This window comes from Callithrix jacchus, chromosome 2, assembly GCF_049354715.1.
Source record: "Callithrix jacchus isolate 240 chromosome 2, calJac240_pri, whole genome shotgun sequence".
Taxonomy (NCBI): domain Eukaryota; kingdom Metazoa; phylum Chordata; class Mammalia; order Primates; family Cebidae; genus Callithrix; species Callithrix jacchus.
In genome coordinates this window covers 42,890,134-42,909,037 of record NC_133503.1, presented here as the reverse complement: position 1 = coordinate 42,909,037, position 18,904 = coordinate 42,890,134, and the positions used below count along the sequence as shown (strand labels likewise).

The following is an 18,904-nucleotide window of genomic DNA, read 5'->3' as shown; positions in this document are numbered from 1 at the left end:
ATTCGTTGATGTAAATTATTCTTTATGTTGATGTTCTTTACTTTTTGGTATATTTTTAGAAAGGTTAATACTGGTTGTTTCTTTCTATGTGTAATGCTTCTTTCAGAAGCTCTTGTAAAGCAGGCCTAGTGGTAATAAAATCTCTGAGTAGTTGCTTGTTCATAAAAGATTTTATTTTTCCTTCAGTTGTGAAGCTTAGTTTGGCTGGATATGAAATTCTGGGCTGAAAGTTCTTTTCTTTAAGCATGTTGAATATTGGCCCCCACTCTCTTCTGGCTTGTAGAGTTTCTGCTGAGAGATCTGCTATAAGTCTGATAGGCTTCCCTTTGTAATTAACCTGACCTTTCTCTCTGGCTGCCCTTAGTATTTTCTCCTTCGTTTCAACCCTGGTGAATCTAATGATTATGTGCCTTGGGGTTGCTCTTCTTGAGGAATATCTTTGTGGTGTTCTCTGTATTACCTGGGGTTGAATCTTGTCCTGCTTTGCTAGTTTAGGAAAATTTTCCTGCATAATATTCTGAAGAATATTTTCCAGCTTGGATTCATTCTCTCCGTTGCATTCAGGTACACCTATCAAATGTAAATTTGGTCTTTTCACATAGTCCCACATTTCTTGGAGACTTTGCTCATTCCTTTTTATCCTTTTTTCTCTAATCTTGTTTTCTCATTTTATTTCATTAAGTTGGACTTCTACCTCTGATATCCTTTCTTCTGCTTGAACTATTGGAGTGTTTAAACCTGTGCATACTTCTCGGCGTTCCTGCATTGTATTCTTCAGTTCCATTAATTCACTTATATTCCTCTCTAAGTTGTCTATTCTCATTAGGATTTCGTCAAACCATTTTCAAAGTTCTTAGTTTCTTTACATTGGACTACAACATGTTCTTTTAACTGACAGAAGTTTCTTGTTACCCATCTTTGGAAGCCTGATTCTGTTAATGGGATGCGCTCATTCTTGACCAAGTCTTGTTCTCTTGTTGATGAGGAACTGTGATCCTCTTTAGAGGGAGAGGCATTCTGATTTTGAGTATTCTCAGCCTTTTTATGCTGGTTTCTTCCCATCATTGTAAATTTATCCACCTGTCATCTTTGTAATTACCAACTTTCAAATTAGGTCTCTGAGTGGACGTCCAAGTTGTTAATTCCCAGGGCCGAAATATGAGCAACCTACTGCGCTGGCCAAAACAGCAGCGTTAAGACTGATGGTGCTTTTCTGCCTGGGAATCTCCAGTCTGGCTTCCTTCCTGAGTCTGTAATAGGCGACTCTGCCTTCCCGGAGCTCCAAACTTCAGTCAGAAGGGGAACCAGTCCCATTTACTCTGCACCAAGAGCTGCCGCTCTGAGGTGCCGGCACAACCGCTGCACCGGCCACAAGAGTCACGCTGGCAACCCGTGTGGCTCCTCCAAACCTCAGTCAGAAGGGGAACCAGTCCCGTTTACTCTGCACCGAGAGTTGCTGCGCCAAGGTGCCAGCGAAACCACTGCACCGGCCACAAGAGTCGCGCTGGCAACCCGTGTGGCTCCTCCAAACCTCAGTCAGAAGGGGAACCAGTCCCGTTTACTCTGCACCAAGAGCTGCCGCACCGAGGTGCTGGCAAAACTGCTGCGCCAGCCACAAGAGTCGCACTGGCAACCCGTGGAGCTCCTCCACTGGGAATCTTCTGCTCTGTGAGTGACCAAAATTTGTCTGAAAGTGTGGTGTCCTCTTGTTGTCTGAGCTTTCGCTGGGAGCTGCAATCCCAAGATGTTAGTGATCGGCCATCTTGGATCGTTCCCTCTGGAGAGATGAAACATGTTTTCAAGTTTGATCCTCTTAATAAGCATGGAAAATGGAAAAACCTAGGATAAATGACCCCATTTTTCAGAGAGAAATTTGCCCAAAATCAAACAGTTAAGTGCTGTCCATGGATCAAGATTCTGTCTACAATTCCTCAGAGCTTGTTTTGGGTTTCTTTTCTATAAATATAATTTATGTTACAAATGATAGAAATTCAATCCCAACTGTTTTAAACAATAAGAAAACTTTATTGTCTCTTAAAATGGATAAGTCTACAAGATGGGTTCAAACACCACAACCAGGTCCCAGTCCTTCCTCATGCCTTTTGTCTGCTCTGTTCCACAATGACCTCATCCTCAGGTTTCATTAATGGTGATATGGTTCAAATGTGTCCCCAGAACAGCATGTGTTGGAAACTTGATCTTCAATGTTATATGTTGGGAACTGGGGCCTAAAGGGAGGTGCTTGGTTCATGGGGGCACTACCCTCATAAATGGATTAATACCTTTATTATAGAAGTGGGTTCATTATCATGAAGGTAGGTTTCTCAGAAAAGGACAAGATTGACTCCATCTTGTTCTCTCTCTCTCTCTCTCACCCTCTCACCTTGCTGCATAGAAGGGCACAGCAAAATGACCCTCATCAGATGCGACCTTTGATATTGGACTTCCCAGGCTCCAGAATTCTGAGGCAATACATGTCTGGTCTTTATGAATTACCCTGTCTCAGGTGTTCTGTGATAACAGCCCAAAACAGACTTAGAAAATAGCTTCAGACCAATTCAAATTCATATGAACATCAGCTAAACAGGAGTGTGTGCCTCTGAGGTCCATCAACAGTGTGTCTCAATGTAATTATTGCTGAACCAATTGCTGTGGATACAGAAATACAAGGCTCTCATTGGTAGTCTCAAGTCACACATTCATTCTCGTGTCTTGGAGAAGAGTAACTTCAACTAAAACACACTGACCAAGAGTTGGAGAGGGGGTGATATCACAGAAAAAAATTGAGGCATAAGTAGACGCTGATCAGCAAAAATGACAAATATCTACTGCATTGTGATAAAGAAAACTTTGCTAAATTTAAATTGCTTAAGTCATTTATGCTGCAGGTTATATACCAGCAAGATATTTCTGAAATGTATTCATTCCTTTATGCAAAGCCATGCAGTAAGTGCCTATGTTAATGCAAGCCCTAGGGATTCAGTGACTAAGAAAACATTGTCCCTGCCTGAACTAAGCCCATAAAGTGAGAATTTGAGTTGGATGACTTCCTATTTTCACACCATTAGTGGTTCCATCTTTCCCATTGCAAAAATAACATGAAACGCTTTGCAGGGACACAGAGGCCATGTACTCCTAGTGCACTCTGAAGGATAAAAATGTCATAAGTTGCCATGACAACCTGTTTGGGTTCTGAGGGTATGTAGCACTTTTTATACTATCAATCAGAACCTAGACTTATTTTATAATATTATACAATGTCGACACCAAGAAGAGGAAAATATGAATGAAATAACAAGGGGAACGTTGAAGAAATGACAGCATATCATGCCTCCATGGACACCTTGAAAATCTGGAAGCAGAGATAAGTTTTTTCTGAATATTTACTTCTCTAACTTGTGGCTAAAGAGATTGCTTTAAACCCCACCAAAAAGCCTTACAGGTGTGAAATGTTTCCCAAGCAAATTTATCCACTGGGGACACACACTGAATTTTAAGGACAGAATGGATCTACAAGGTCACCTAATCCAATCCAGTTCCTTTAGCTCACAGATGAGGACTCAGATCCACAGAGCAAAGGTGGAGTGGCCAAGGTTTCGCAGGCCTAGTGACAGAATTCAAACCAGAACCTGGTTCTCCACATTCTTGGATGGATGCTCATTCTGCAACAACAACCTATTAGAGACCACTGACAGCCTGTCTATTCAAAGACAGTACTCACAGATTTTTGTAAGTCATACCTTTTATATTCATTCCAGAGTATGCATTATACATTGAGCTCACAGGAATCTCCATCTTGACCATGGAGAAGTGATGAATGATGAGTGTTAGTATAATGAATACCACAATTACAGATAACAAAGGAATCGTTTTTGTTTTAATCCTTCATACATTCCCTGATTTCCTGCCCCTTCAAGGGAGTCTTGTAGACTTGTTGAGGGTGGAGGGCTGATATTCTTGAAAGCAAACTGGTAATACATTCCTGAATACTTAGAATAATTTTTCCCTAAATCAACAAATGATATGCTAGACATGAATCAATTATGTGTAATCTTCAATTTATGGATTTAAAAATCTTATATAAACCTGTATTCACTTGGTAGGGCAGTCATAACAAAGTACCACACAATAGATGGCTTAACCAACAGAAATTTATTTTCTCACAATTTTAGAGGCTAAAGTCTGAGATTAAGGTGTCAATAAGACTGTTCTTCTGAGGACCTCTCTGTCTTCACCTGATGAATGTGCATGCCTGAGTCCTAATCTCCTCTTAGTAAGGGGCATATTGTATGGGTCATATAGTATGTATGGGTCATAGAGTAAGGGTCATAAGTAAAATCATATTGGATTAGGGCCCACTTTAATGACCTCATTTTAACCTAATTACTTTATTAAAAAATTATGACAATTGTGTTTTGTATTGATAGATAACAGATATCTACATTTTCAGGGTACGTGCAGTAATTTAACATATTCATATATTAATATAATTTGTAAAGATAAATCAGTATAACTGGGATACCCAGTACCTTAAATATTTGTCTTTTCTTTAGGCTAGAAACATTCAAATTATTCTGTTCTAGCCATCTTAAAATATACAATGAAGTATTGTAAACTATAGTCATCCTACTGATAGATTAAACATTAGGTGGTTTTTTTTTTTCTTTTTTTTTTTTGAGACAGGGTCTCTCTTGCTCTGTTGCCCAAGCTAGAGTGCAGTGGCATAATCTCGGCTCACTGCAGCCTTCACCTTCCAGGTTTAGGCAATTCTTGTGCCTCAGCCACCCAACTAGCTGGGATTACAGGCAGGTGCCACCATGCCCAGCTAATTTTTGTATTTTTAATAGAGAAGGGGTTTCACCATATTGGCCAGGCTGGTCTTGAACTCCCGAGCTCAAGTGACCTGCCCGCCTTGGCCTACCCAAACTTCTGGGATTACAGGTGTGAGCCACCGCATCCAGCCAAAGCATTAGGTCTTATTTCTTCTATTAAACTGTATATTTGTATCCATTAATCAAATGCTTTTCATATCCCCCACATTCCCCGCCTTCCAGGCCTCTAATAAGCACCAATCTACTCCTTATCTTCACAGGATCCTTTTGTAACTCCTACATCTGAGTGAGAACATGTGATATTTGCCACTCTTGGTCTAGTTTATTTCACTTAACATAATGACTTCCAGTTTCATTTATGCTGCTGCAAATGACAGGATTTCATTTCTTTTTTATGGCTTAATGATATTCCATTGGGTGCATCTACCACATTTCTTTATCTGTTTACCCACTGACGAACACTTAAGTTGATTTCATATTTTGGCTGTCAGTAGTACTGCAATATACATGGGAGTGCAGATATCCTTTCAGTGCATTCATTTTCTTTCTTTTGGATATACACACGTTTCTTCAAGGAGCTGCGTTTTGATATTCTATTTTTAGTTTTTTGAGCGAATTTTAGTTTTTCATAGTGGCTGTACTAGTTTACATTCCAGCAACAAGATACAAGCATTCCCCTTTCCCCACATCCCTGTTAGCATCCATTACTCCCTGTCTTTTTGATAAAAGCCATTTGAACTGGGGTGAGATGATACTCATTGTAGTTTTGATTTTCATTTATCTGATGATTTGTGATTTGGCAATTTTTATGTACCTCCTGACCATTTGTATATCTTCTTTGGAGGAACATCTATTCAGATCCTTTGCCCATTTTTTAATCAGGTTATTTTTGCTATTGAGTTGTTTGAGCTCCTTATTTGCTGTGGTTATTAATCCCTTGTCAGATGGATAGTTGCAAATACTTTCTCCCATTTCATGGGTTGTCTCTTCACTTTCTTGATTGTTTTCTTTGCTGTGCAGAAACCTTTTAGCTTGATGTAATTCTATTTGTCAATTTTTGCTTTTGTTCCCTATGCTTTTGAGTTCCTATTAAAAAAATTATTGCTCAGGACAATGTCAAGAAACATTTCTTCCAGTTTTTTCTCTAAGAGTTCAATAATTGCAGGTCTTTCATTTAAGTGTTTAATTAATTTCAGTTAATTTTTTAATCTGATGAGAGAGAGGAGACTCATCTCATTCTTCTACCTATGGTTATCCAGTTTTGTCAGCATCATTTATCTATGAGACTATCTTTTCTCTATTGTATGTTCTTGACATCTTTGTCGAAAATGAGTTGCTGTAAATGCATAGATTTATATCTGGGTTCTCTATTCTTTCCATTGGTCTCTTTGTGCATTTTTATGCCCATATTATGATGATTTGGTTACTATAGCTTTGTAGTATATTTTGAAGTCACATAGTATGATACCTCCAGATTTGTTCATTTTACTCAGGATTGTTAGGGCTATTCAAGGTCTTTTGTGGTTCCATATAAATTTTAAGACTCTTTTCTAATTCTGTGAAGAATGCCATTGGCATTTTGATAGGAATTCCATTTAATCTGTAAATTGCTTTTGGTAGTAGTGTCATTTTAACAATATTCATTTTTTTAAATCTATGAGCACAAAATATCTATTTTTGTGTCTTTTTCTATATTTTTATCAGTGTTTTATAGATTTTAGGTACAGATCTTAATTATCTTTTTAAAAAAAAATTGTATCTAAATATAGTCATATTCTAAGGTACTTGGGATTAGGACTTTAATGTATGAATTTGAGAGGGTGAGGAACGAAACCCCCCAAATACTCAGCCTATAACAGAGCTATATTTAGATGCCTTAAGAACAAAGTATTAAGTTATCAGAATATTTATAAATTAGCACAAGATAACTTATTTTGTGTGCTTATAGAAATAATCAAAGCTTCAAGCAAAAATGTATGTATATCTGAAATGCTATTTTCCCAACAGTATATTGTCTATCATTCAACCCGTAGTACCATGACAACGTGAGCTGAGAACTTGGGGAACTCAACACATCAGATCAAGCAGGATAAAGACCAAATGTCACAGAAGTAATGAACAAGCCCAGAATAAATAGCAAAATAAGTTCAACTTCGGAATATGCATAAGGTTGTTATTGGGAATTGACACATTTGAAAATTCACTGTGTTATCTAGTGTTATTTTCTATAGTCCATGGGAAAAATAAAACCAGAACTTCCCTGCAAGTAGTCCTCGGAAATTATCCCAGTTACATATGAGGTTACAGGTAGGATATCATCATGAAAGTCAAATGAATAGCAAGGCAGTACTAATGTCTTCTATATCTTCTACAGAAATATATTTAATATATTAGTGTCATGGAGAATAAATAATTTAACAGCTGCATAAACCAGATAATTTATCCTATTCTGGACCTTATGTTTGAGGAAGTGCCAATCAAGCCCTCTTTCTTCAGGACCAGAGAACCAGACGACCGGGGAGAGCCTCACCTTTTCTTTGCCAGGGCTTGTGCACAGCAAAACTAAGCCACATTTCCTGGTCATCTCCTCCTTGCAGCCTCTGATCCAGCCATTCTAACTGCAAAGTTACTGAAGCAGGTTATGCTTTCTGTTCTATTGAGGCTTCAGCACATGCTAGTGCCTCTTCCTGGAGCGTCCTTCCCCTCCTCACTTTCACTTGAGTACTAGTGCCCTTCTGGTCCTATCTGAACTGTCACAGTACCAAGGAAGTCTCTATGATGTCTCATATTTGCATTAGATGCCCTGTCTGTGGCAGTCACAAAACTCCCACACCATGGTACTTACCACTATATTGCCATTGCCTGTTTTGTTTTTTGTTTTGCTTTGTTTAGTTTGTTTCTGAGATGGAGTTTCACTCTCGTTGCCCATGCTGGAGTACAGTGGCATAATCCTGACTTGCTGCAACCTCTGCCTCCCGGGTTCAAGCGATTTTCCTGCCTCAGCCTCTTGAGTAGCTGAGATTACAGGCACCTGCCACCATACCCGGCCAATGTTTCATACTTTTAGCAGAGATGGGGTTTCACCATGTTGGCCAGGGTGGTCTCTAACACCTGACCTCAGGTGATCCGCCTGCCTCGACCTCCCAAAGTGCTGGGATTACAGATATGAGCCACCATGTCCGGCCTGCAATTACCTATTTTCATTTCTGTCTTCTCCTTGAGAAAATAAGATCCTTGAGGGCAGAGATCAATGGAGCAAAATCAATATAAAAACTTAAAGACCGATGTAAAAACAACAGAAATCTGGTGCAAATTGTTTCCATTTTATGGAAAATAAAGATAAGGCCTATAGAGTTCTAAGCACTAACACTGTTTAATGATGGAAGGGATGAAACAGAACATAGGTCTCTTGAATTCCAGTTCATTCAACCATTTGGTAGTATTAATTAAACATTTATATGTGCCAGATACTGGGGATATATGGGTAAATAAGAGAAGTAAGGACTCAGTCCACATAAAGCATATATTCTCATGAGGGAAGACAGACAATAGACAGGTACTAATTGAGTCACAAAAATATGACACAATAGAGAGCATGATACAATGTAAAGTGGCCAGGGATGGCATCTCTGGAAAGGTGGCATTTGACCTGAAGTTAAGAAAGTGGAAGACATTTGAAGGTCTGGAGGAGCAATAAAGAACATGAAATGTGAAGACAGAACACTGGAATAAAAGGGAGGTGATAATAGCAGGAATATAGGGAGCAAAGAGGATAATCATATACAGCTGGAGTCACAGGCAGGAGCCATATCTAAAGGGCACATTAGGCCAAGGTAACATATATGGATTTATTCTAAATGCCTTGGGAAGTTCTGAGAGTCAGTGATATGATTGATAGATCTCACTTTCAAGACATTTTACCAAAGTACAGTGTCTGTTTTACCCAGTAATCATGGTAGAACTCATATAAATCAGGGTGAAAAATACAGGAATTAATGTAACAAATGAGCCAAAGACTTATTTCTAATGTATTTTCTGGAAACAAGAAGGTTTTATAGTTACACATAAATGCACTTGTGTGAAAATTCATTCTCCATGCAATCTGTGTACTCAGTGCAATCTAACTGCATAAGTGCTTAAACCTTAACTGTGGAGCTAAGCTTTGCAAATTCCACCAAGTTTAAGTATCCAAAATGGGGTCCCAGTGAGAATTCTCTCTGCCAGGGGTTTGCAGAGCCAGTGATTATTTACAAGAATTATTCAAATACCAGACCTTCTGCTCCTGGCATTGTGCTTTTTTTCTGATTAGATAATGTGCAGAAGAGCAATGGTGAGAAAGTAGCTGAGATCTTAATAACTTCCCTTAAAAACACGCAGTTAATTAGTTCAACCATTGTAGAAGACAGTGTGGTGATTTCTCAAGGATCTACAACTAGAAATACCATTTGGGCCAGCAATCCTATTACTGGGTATATACCCAAAAGACTATAACTCATTCTATTATAAAGACAAATGCACACATATGTTTATTGCAGCACTATTTACAACAGCAAAGACTTGGAAACAACCCAAATGCCCACTAATGATAGATTGGATAAAGAAAATGTGGCATATACATCATGGAATACTATGCAGCCATAAAAAAAGAATAAGATCGTGCCGTTTGTAGGGACATGGTTGAAGCTGGAAGCCCTCATTCTCAACAAACTAGCACAGGAACTGAAAACCAAATACAGCATTTTCTCACTCATAAGTGGGAGTTGAACAATGAGAACACATGGACACAGGGAGAGGAACAACACACACAGGGGACTGTGAGGGGGTGGGAGGCAAGGGGAGAGAGAGCATTAGGAAATACCTAATGCATGTGGGGCTTAAATCTTAGATGATGGGTTGAGGGGTGCAGCAAACCACCATGGCACATGCATTCCTATGTAACACACCTGCACATTCTGCACAGAACTTAAAGTAAAACACAATTAATAATTAAAAAAACTATCAGGTACTATGCTTATTACATGGGGACAAAACAATACATACCAAACACCCATTATATTGCAATTTACCTATATAACCAACCTGAATATGTACTCCTCAACCTAAGGGGTTTTTGTTAAAATCCTTTGATAAAAAAAATGCACAGTCACTCAAACTCTCAAACTTTTATGCTAAGCATAAATTTAATGAGCTTAAATGATAAATTTCTAAAGAAACCCTACGTGAATCTGTTTTCTGCTTTATCTCTTCTAATATTTTCAACCTAAAATATAGTTGATAACATAGTTTAAAAACAAAAACAGGAATTAAAAAAAAAAAGATGAAACGCTCTGAGACTCTGATAATGCCACACATGCAATTTTTCCTCATTCCCTCGCCTGCATCCCTCCTATCAAAGGCATGAACTTTACGGTGTAATGCCTACTCAAGAGCCCTCCACCAGCTTCGTTAAAAGCCTTCTGCTTGTTTATTCCTCTTATCCCAAGGTCAAGGGAACCAACTTCTACCTTTAGAGATCAGCTAAAAATCCTGTCCTGGTGCCCTGTATTGGAAGTGGATCAGGAATAAGATAATTTTGATCTCCAAATCCTGGGAAAGATAAACTTTGAGAATGACCAATGAGTTTCTCTGCCTTATAACTTCATACAGAGGCTGGCAGCAGCTGAAGAAAAGATCCCAGGAGAAGCTTGCATAAATTGACATATCACTGACTTAATTCAAATTTCCACTGTCTGAATCCTCAGCCTTTTCCATTTTTAATGGCCTAAACTTTCCATCCTCCATCACACCATACTTGCTTCTTCATTGGTTGCTGTGAATGAGCGCCCTTGGACAAGCTTTGTGAAGCAGGTGCCCACTTTATTGTTTTCAACAATGTGATGTATATGTTATTACGAAATGAGATAAACCATAATGGGTGCACCTCGACCACAGAATAATAAGGAAGGGAAAAATCTTGCCTTTTGACAAGTAGGAGAGAAAACCTGTCACTTACAAACAGACATTTCTAGAACAGATCATTAGCAAAGCATTCAAAAGACACCCTACCATGGAGTCGATTTTTAAATTATTTCCTCAGTTCAAGTTATAAATAACACTCTGACCTTTAAGGACTTTTCTTTTTCTTTGTGTTAAACTGTAACAAACTAACATCCAGTGAATTTGAGACAAAGTAAGGAACTAACTAACTGTGCCTCATGATGAGAAAACATAAACGATTGCCTCTCAGCCACTGCTTAGGGCGAGAACAGCCTTTGTCCAAAATAAAACACTGTGTGCTTGCTGTGGGCTGCCTTTTACTAGGCTGAAATCACTTGGGGGAAATCTCAGGGTGCTTCCTACTTATCTAAGTAAGTCCCTCAGTCGTCAGGCACAAGAGCTGGGATAGTCACATCATTTGCTAATACAAATAGCCTTCTTTACAGGGTTCTTACAAACAAGCCTCAGTATTTCACCAGAACTAAAAGGCATATTAATAGTGCTTCTAGTTTTCAGCAATTCTGCCCGATAAAGAGTCGACGGCTTTGTTTTTCATCCACTCCATTGGAAACTCAAAATTAACCAGGACTTCCAATGGGGCTTAGAATCACCATTGGTTTTTAAATAGCTACTTGGGAGAGATAAGACTCACAGCCTGACCAGAGAGCCCTATTGTCTTGGGTCTTTCTGGTCATTCTACTGGAGAGTCCCACTAATCCCTTCTGCCATTCCAATCAATTTTGTGAAAAACATAGCTGTTTGCCAACAAAAGCCCAATCAAACCAGCATCATCAGGGAAGCAGCTTCCCGCAGTTGTGATGCTTGCTGGAATGTTTGGCGGTGGAGCTACAAATTCAGAGCTATCTGGTGAGTTGTGCAAAGCAGAGACTCTTACGTCCTCACCTTAGCAGGATGAGGCTTCTCATGTGTTACAGAGAAACAAAACCAAGACAGGGTTCTAAAGAAGAGTCATCAAGCACAATGAAGATTTATTTTACAGAAATAGTTACTGGCAGGTCTCTATCTCTACTGAAGACAGAACAAGAGGAATGAGATGCACGCTGTGACAGCAGAGATCAAGGCATCCAGGAAAGTAATTTGCCAAACATCACAGGGGCCTAGGAAAGTCTTTAAAGCTTACAACATTTGCATTGGCTTGAATTCACTCCAATCTTCTTCAAAATATGGTTTGTAGGAAATCATGCTTAAACATTCCCTTGACTTTACCGTAATTTTCATACTAGAATTTACCGAGGTAGGACCAAAACAAAATGTGTTTGATTCAACATGGATTATTAATGGACACAGGTAATTATAAGAAGATGATTTAAAGCTTAGCCTTTGGAGTTAGAAAGTTCTGGTTCAAATTCACAGCTTTGGTAGCTGCGATCTTGGGCAAATTACTTAAGTTCAGTATCCATATGTGGAAAATAATAATGTATAAAGTGCTTAAGAGAGTACCTGTTATCCTAATGCACTCAATAAGTATTAACTAAATATTAGTATTACTATTCATTTCTGAATTCTGTCTATGTTACGGGAAAGATCTGTCTTAAGTCTTTTCGACACAGAATGGAAGCCAGAGTCTGACATCCCATATAGCACGCTGTATTCTTGCCAGCTCTGCATCTGCTAAAGTGAGCAATAATTTGGAAGTGAAATAATCGTGTCCACCTGTGTAGATGAAATCAGGGACCAGGAAGTCACCTTAACATTTATTTCTAGGCAAATTTCCCCACCAGGCAAACCTGCCACCTCTCTAGCATGGTCAGATCCATAATAGAATGCTCCCAATATGCCGTGAGGCCAAATTATCTGTTCTGGCTTCTCAATAAAGAAGGACCTCAGTGGGAGAATTGAACAGGCCTACTGATTTTGCCTGTTCAATTTTCCTTTATAATTACATATTCCTGCTTTTCACTTTCCAAAGCATGTTGACATATGCCAACTCTGATGTATCATAGTTTTAGTATCACTGTGACATAGGAAAAGAGATATCATGCACAAATTATGATCAAGGGAGATTTTGCATCATCAGGATACTTACCAGCCAGGTCATACACATTTTCCTCAAATTAATAGGGGGAAAATATTCATTGAATTCGAAGGCTAGTCAAGCATTCAGCATGTAGGGAAAACTGAATATAGCTGTTAATGATAATAATATCAGTATTAATTGATATTTATTATATGTTTAATACTATTAAGAGATGGTATGAAACTATTCTTTGCAACATGATTCCAAGTCATTTCATAGGGAATAGAATGTCATTTTCTCTTCTACCAATAGGCAGGGGGCTTGCTACACAGAAAGTTTATAAACTCTTTTCCTCCATTCTCTTACTCTCTTTTCCCAGAAAGAGGTGCTGTTATTAAATAGATTGAGTAGAGCTGAGGCATTCTAAGTCCATGTTTTTAAGTCGGGTGTGAGAGTTCTGTATGTCAAAGATAGAGTTCTACTCTTTGCATTTCCAGAGGCACATCCGACGAAATAAGGGCCTGGGGGAAGCCCATGGCTTGCTTCCCAGGCCTAGCTCTCTCTCACTCACACTATTTCTGACTACTACTTACTCCTCAATAGGTGGAGTAAGTAGACCCTAAGTTTGTTCTACCAACTAGAATAGGGAGTTTTCAAAAGCCTCACTCTTACTTCCAGAATGATCAGAATGATAGCTTATGCTCTGTTACTACTTACCAAAGAGCCCTGAATTGGGGAAGTGTGGGGGAGGTAGGAAAGCGCTTGGCCTGTGTGTGGCAGGTAGACTGATTTGTGGCACCCCAAAGATGTCCATGTTCTAATCCTCTGAATTTGTGAATATATTGCCTTACATGTTATATTAGTTTCCAAGGGCTACTATGATAAATTTTACAAACTGGTGGCTTAAGATAATAGAAATTTATTCCAGAGGCCAGAAATCATCAATGCATCACCAGGGTTGTTCCTTCTTGGGGGCCTCAGAGGGAGAATCTGTTCCATGCCCCTCTCATAGCTTCCAGTGGTGACTGGCAATCCCTGGCTTTTCTTGGCTTGTAGACATATGACTCAAATCTCTTTCTCTGTTGTCACATGCTGCTCTCCAAGTGTCATTTCTATCTGTGTGTCTTCACATGGCATTCTTCTGTCTGTGTCCACATTTCCCTTGTGTTATTAGAACACCATGCATTGGATTAGGCCCATTCAGTATAATCTCATTTTAACTTAATTGTATCTGCAAAGATGCTATTTCCAAATAAGGTCATATTCATAGGTACCAGAGGTTAGGACTTCAGCATATCTTTTGGCAGACACAATGTAATCAACAACATGTGGCTAAAAGGGACTTTCCAGATGTGATTAAATTAAGGATCTGGAGATGAGGAGATAACCCTGGATTACCCAGGTTTGCCCGATGTAATCATAAGAACCCAAGAGGGAGGCAGGAGGACTAGAAGTAAGGCAGAAAAAGGCTCTTTGGTCACAAAGGCAGAGATTAGAGTGATGTAGCCACAAACCAACAAATGCCAGCAACTCAATAGTGGAAACAGGTAAGAACAGATTCTTCCCTGTAGTCTCCAGAAAGAATCAGCCCTGCTGACACTCTAATTTTACCCTTAAAATTCACTGTGAACTTTGACCTCCAGAACTGTAACAGAATACATTTGCGGACTGTAGGCCACTACATTTGTGGCAATTTGTTACGTAGCAGTAGGAAATGGATACACCAGGTAATTTTTTAAATTAAAATTTTATATTTTGTTTTCTGTTGATATTTGGGAACATAGTTCCTTTAACAAAGGGAAAAATAGGTGATTGGTAGAATTTTAACATTAAAATCATGACAGAAATCTGTAACAAGTAGGATACACAACTGAGCTAAACCCTCTTGAGAGACTATCTTGTGAACTCTCAAAACAACCTTTTGAAGTAGGTACTCTTATTATTCCTAATAAAAGACTGAAGAAAATTGAGCTTGAGAAACATTAACTTGTAGCTAGTAAGTAGTGGAGTCTGAACCTCAACCCACATCAGTCTAATTCCAAGAGTTATATGCTTCCTTATCACCGAGCCATACTCTTCTTCCACCCATGTGCAGTGAGGTAGATGACCTCACTAGACACAGGATAGAAAGCCTGACCCACAAAGGGTGCAAAAGTGCCACACTTGCAATTTGTCTTCACACAAAAGAAGCAATCGTGGTTTCCCTGGCCACCTAAGGGGAGGTGGGGAAGGAGAGGCCAAGAAAACATCTTCCTGCCACAGATGCTATTGTGAGCTAATAAATTAGTCCAGAAAAGCCTCTTCTAAAGCCAACGAACAATTAGTTGCCAGTATCCAGTTGGCAGAAGAATAACAGCCTTGGGCACTGCATATGCCAGGGGATTCTGGCTTGTACACTAAGTCTACCTGTTCTTCTAAACACAGAATATGAGAAAATCAGTGTCTATTCCCTCTTTCTTTGGGTATTTCTGAGCTAGTGCAAGATGTCCAGCATAGACTGCAAGCTTCATGATAGCACCTTGCCTGTTGTCTCACTTCTGCTGTCAGGCCTAACACAGCTCCTTAGATGTATCTGTACCACAGATATTTGATAAATGAAGAGAACAGGTGTCCAACATGCCTAGATTCATATATCCCTCTTCTATCACATATGAGCTATATTAATTTGAGTAATTCACTTCATCTCACTGAGCTTGTTTCCATATCTATGAAATACAGATTTAAAATCTGAGAAGCAATAACTTTACCTTATAAAGCCCTGTAGACTTACAATGCTTAGCAAGATGTTCTGCATATAAATTATTTCTAAATAAATATTGACAAGTGAATAAATGGATGAATAGATAGATAGATGGTAAAGGCAAGTTGGACATATTTTTGTTGCCCCAAAGCAATGCTAATACTGTAAACATCCATCCTTCTGCAAAATGCCCAGGAAACCCTGCCTACACTCACTTCTCAATGCTGTTGGTGGACTCAAGATACCCAAGAGACATCAGCTAACTCAGAGGTACATGGAAACAAATCAAAAGCGTGATTGGTATGTCTTTGACTTTTTAAATACACATTGGTTGGTGCATTTATGTGTGTGTATGTATGCTCTGCATGTTTTAGTCTAACATACAGTGACATATACTCCTACACTACTTAGAATTAAGGAGATGATACACTTTTCCAATATCTCCTGTACCCCTAGGAGTGGTATTACTCTTCTAGTTATCAATAGTTATTCATTGTTGTCAATATCTCTGTTAAAATTTTATATGATTGGTGCTGTAATTCTTTATAAGGATATTAAAATCAACATATGCCATCCTTGGCAGGAATGTGAATGTGATGTGTAGGTCAGCACAGAAATCAGAGCTGGCACTAACCACTCTGTTCAAGGCAGTTTGCCTCTTTGAGTTTCAGCTTCTTTATAAGAAGAGATTCACACTTGATCCTTACCTTGGCCTTCAAGGTTTCATGATATATCCCTGCCTACATTTCTAAACTTTGGCCAGCTACTCACCCTTCACTCACTTTGTGCCAATTGCCCTGGCCTTTTCTCTGTTCCCCAAAAGGTAAAGCTTTTGCATAGCTCCTGGCCTTTGCACTTACTGTTCCCTCTTCCTGGAAATGCTCTTGCTTCAGCTTTTCACATCACTTACTTCTTCCCCACCAGGTCTCAGTTCAAATATCTCCTCCTTAAAGAGGTCTTTTCTGAATGCTAAATCTAAATTTGCCACCCAGTTCATCTGTCCTCGTTTTGTTTGCTTAGTTGCATTTATGAATATCTAACATTTTCTTGCTATTTATTTATGTATTGCTTGTCTCCTGTCAGACTGTAAGATCCATGTAGGTAGGGACCTTATATGCCACGTTCATCACTAAATTCTCAGCATGTAACACAGTGCCTGGTACACAGATGGTGTTGAAGGAGTAATTTCTAAGGTTCCTTCCACATGAAATATTCTATATCATGTATAATCTACTGCTACTCATATTCCACACCCCTATTTCCCTGAAACACTATGACTGATAACAAAACTAAATGAATATTGATGTGTTGCATGAGGGTTCATCTGGTGTGAGGGTCCCTGCAGCTGTGCTCTGGGCAAGAGATTCTGATACAAGTTCTGTGCTTTGGAAATCTGCCTGATTGGCTGCCAGAGAGGTAGTTAACCACCTCCTTCCTCCCTCTCAAACTCTGGATCCATCCCTTGTTCCAAACTGGTAGAGATATCATACCTATGAGCGTCAAGAGTCAAGTGTATGTGACCATTTCTTAGGGAAGCCTCCTCATTGCTCTCCTTTCTTCCCTGCAAAGTACTTCCTCTGTCCAGCAGGCACCTATCCCCATAAGAACTGTATACTGGTGAAGCCAAACTACTTTCCCCTGTTGAAACAGAGATGAAAAACATTTGTCTTATTATAAACCAAGGATTAATTTGTATCATGCAAAAATAATCAATATATTTAGGAAGTAAAACCATTGAAAGTAAAGAGACACTGAGACCACCGTCATGTCTACTTTGTGGCTTTAGCCTTCAAAATGAGAAAATGGAAGCACAACTCAAAGGAAGTTCTGAAACAATTGAGGATTTAAATTCAAATTTGTACATTCTCAAAAAAAGAAGGTCTAGCACTGCAAATTCCTTACTCCCCTTCTCTATTATCAGAGATAGAAGCAATCTTAGATCTTTGCTCACGTCAAGCTCTAGAAAACATTCAAAAGGGCAGAATGGCTTTGGTTCCAGAAGGGCAGGGGATGAGAAAATGAGATGAGTGTAGGAATATCATAATGATTTCTGTTATGTTCATGAGAAACTTATTTTTATGTATAAAATTGTTTGTTCATCTGATATATCAATCATACTAGTGAAGATTACAATGAATGTATTTAATGGACTAGACTAGCTATCAATGAAATATATTTTAACACTTTAATCAGATTTTTAGAATGAGGAAAGTGTGTATTTTCATTATCTATTCAAATGGTTGCAATTCAAAAATGTACTTGTAATTCATATAACGGCCGGAAAACAGTAAAACACAACCACTTTGCTAATGGGAAACTGATTCTATTTCGAAATAAGCAGAAACAAATTATAAAACTGAAAGAAGCCTAATCACTGTCTATTTTTTTCAAGTAATGTTCTGGTTCTGCACTAATCCTAGATTCTACACACAAAAAAACATTGGAAGAAAAAAAATGCTAGATAATGGTAGGCTGCTTATACGTGGGGAATATAGGAGATAGCAATGACCTAGATAAATTGAGAGCAAAACAAAATTTTAGGTGAATTATCTTATGTCAGATAACCTAGATAAGATAATACCTCTGTGCCATGTATATTCCTAAGGTTCAATATGCACAACTGCAGTTTTGCTTAATCTTCAGATTTGCCCTAGTACCAAGAGTCATGCTTCACACATAGTAGGAGTTCAGTCAACACTTGCTTCTAGAGAATACATATCAGCGTATTGCTCCTTGGTATTAGAAAATGTGCTGCTGTTTCACTCTGGTACTTAGAGATTTGCCTTGGAGATTTTAATTCACAGGAAACAACTGAGAATCCCATAGTTACCCTTGCAGCAAAGATATTAAAAGTTATGGTATATAGGATGTAAATGCAAGGAAATACCAAAATATAACAACAAAAAGCACAGTGCAGAACACTTCTAAATCCTGAAGAAATAAAAATATTCAGAAAAAATACTATAAATATATAATAAAAACAGGAAAATCTGTACCAGAGTCTTCCTTTGGGATGAATTTATATGAGAGAGAGAGAGAGAGAGAGAGAGAGAGTGTGTGTGTGTGTGTGTGTGTGAGATATATTCAAAGGTATTTATATTAGGTTATTTGTATAACTATTATAACTTTTTTATAGAAGGAAGCATTTTCACATGTAGCCAAGCTTTAAAATTTGTGAATAAATTTTGAAAACAACTTGAGGATATAAGATAACTAATATTTCTAGAGTTCATGCTGGAAGGACTTACTGGGGAATTAGCAATGAAGTAAAGAAAATTCTCACTTTCTCTTAACAATCTGCCTTGTACTCTAACTATGCAAATTAGCATAAGCCCATAATCATGTTGGCTTAAAATAAATCATACTGGACATAAACAT

At 38.5% G+C, this 18,904-nt stretch overlaps 1 protein-coding gene and 1 long non-coding RNA gene across 4 annotated transcripts in view; both read right to left on the bottom strand.

Annotated features, from left to right (window-relative positions):
- KCTD16 (potassium channel tetramerization domain containing 16) overlaps positions 1-18,904 on the bottom strand; it is a 275,415-nt gene that overhangs the window by 70,170 nt on the left and 186,341 nt on the right. The window lies entirely within an intron of this gene.
- The window catches only part of LOC144580964 (uncharacterized), a 61,109-nt gene continuing 42,847 nt past the window's right edge, over positions 643-18,904 (bottom strand). The window contains exon 3 of the long non-coding RNA XR_013531363.1: positions 643-18,904. This exon is cut by the window's right edge and continues 27,329 nt beyond it. This is a non-coding gene — a long non-coding RNA (uncharacterized LOC144580964).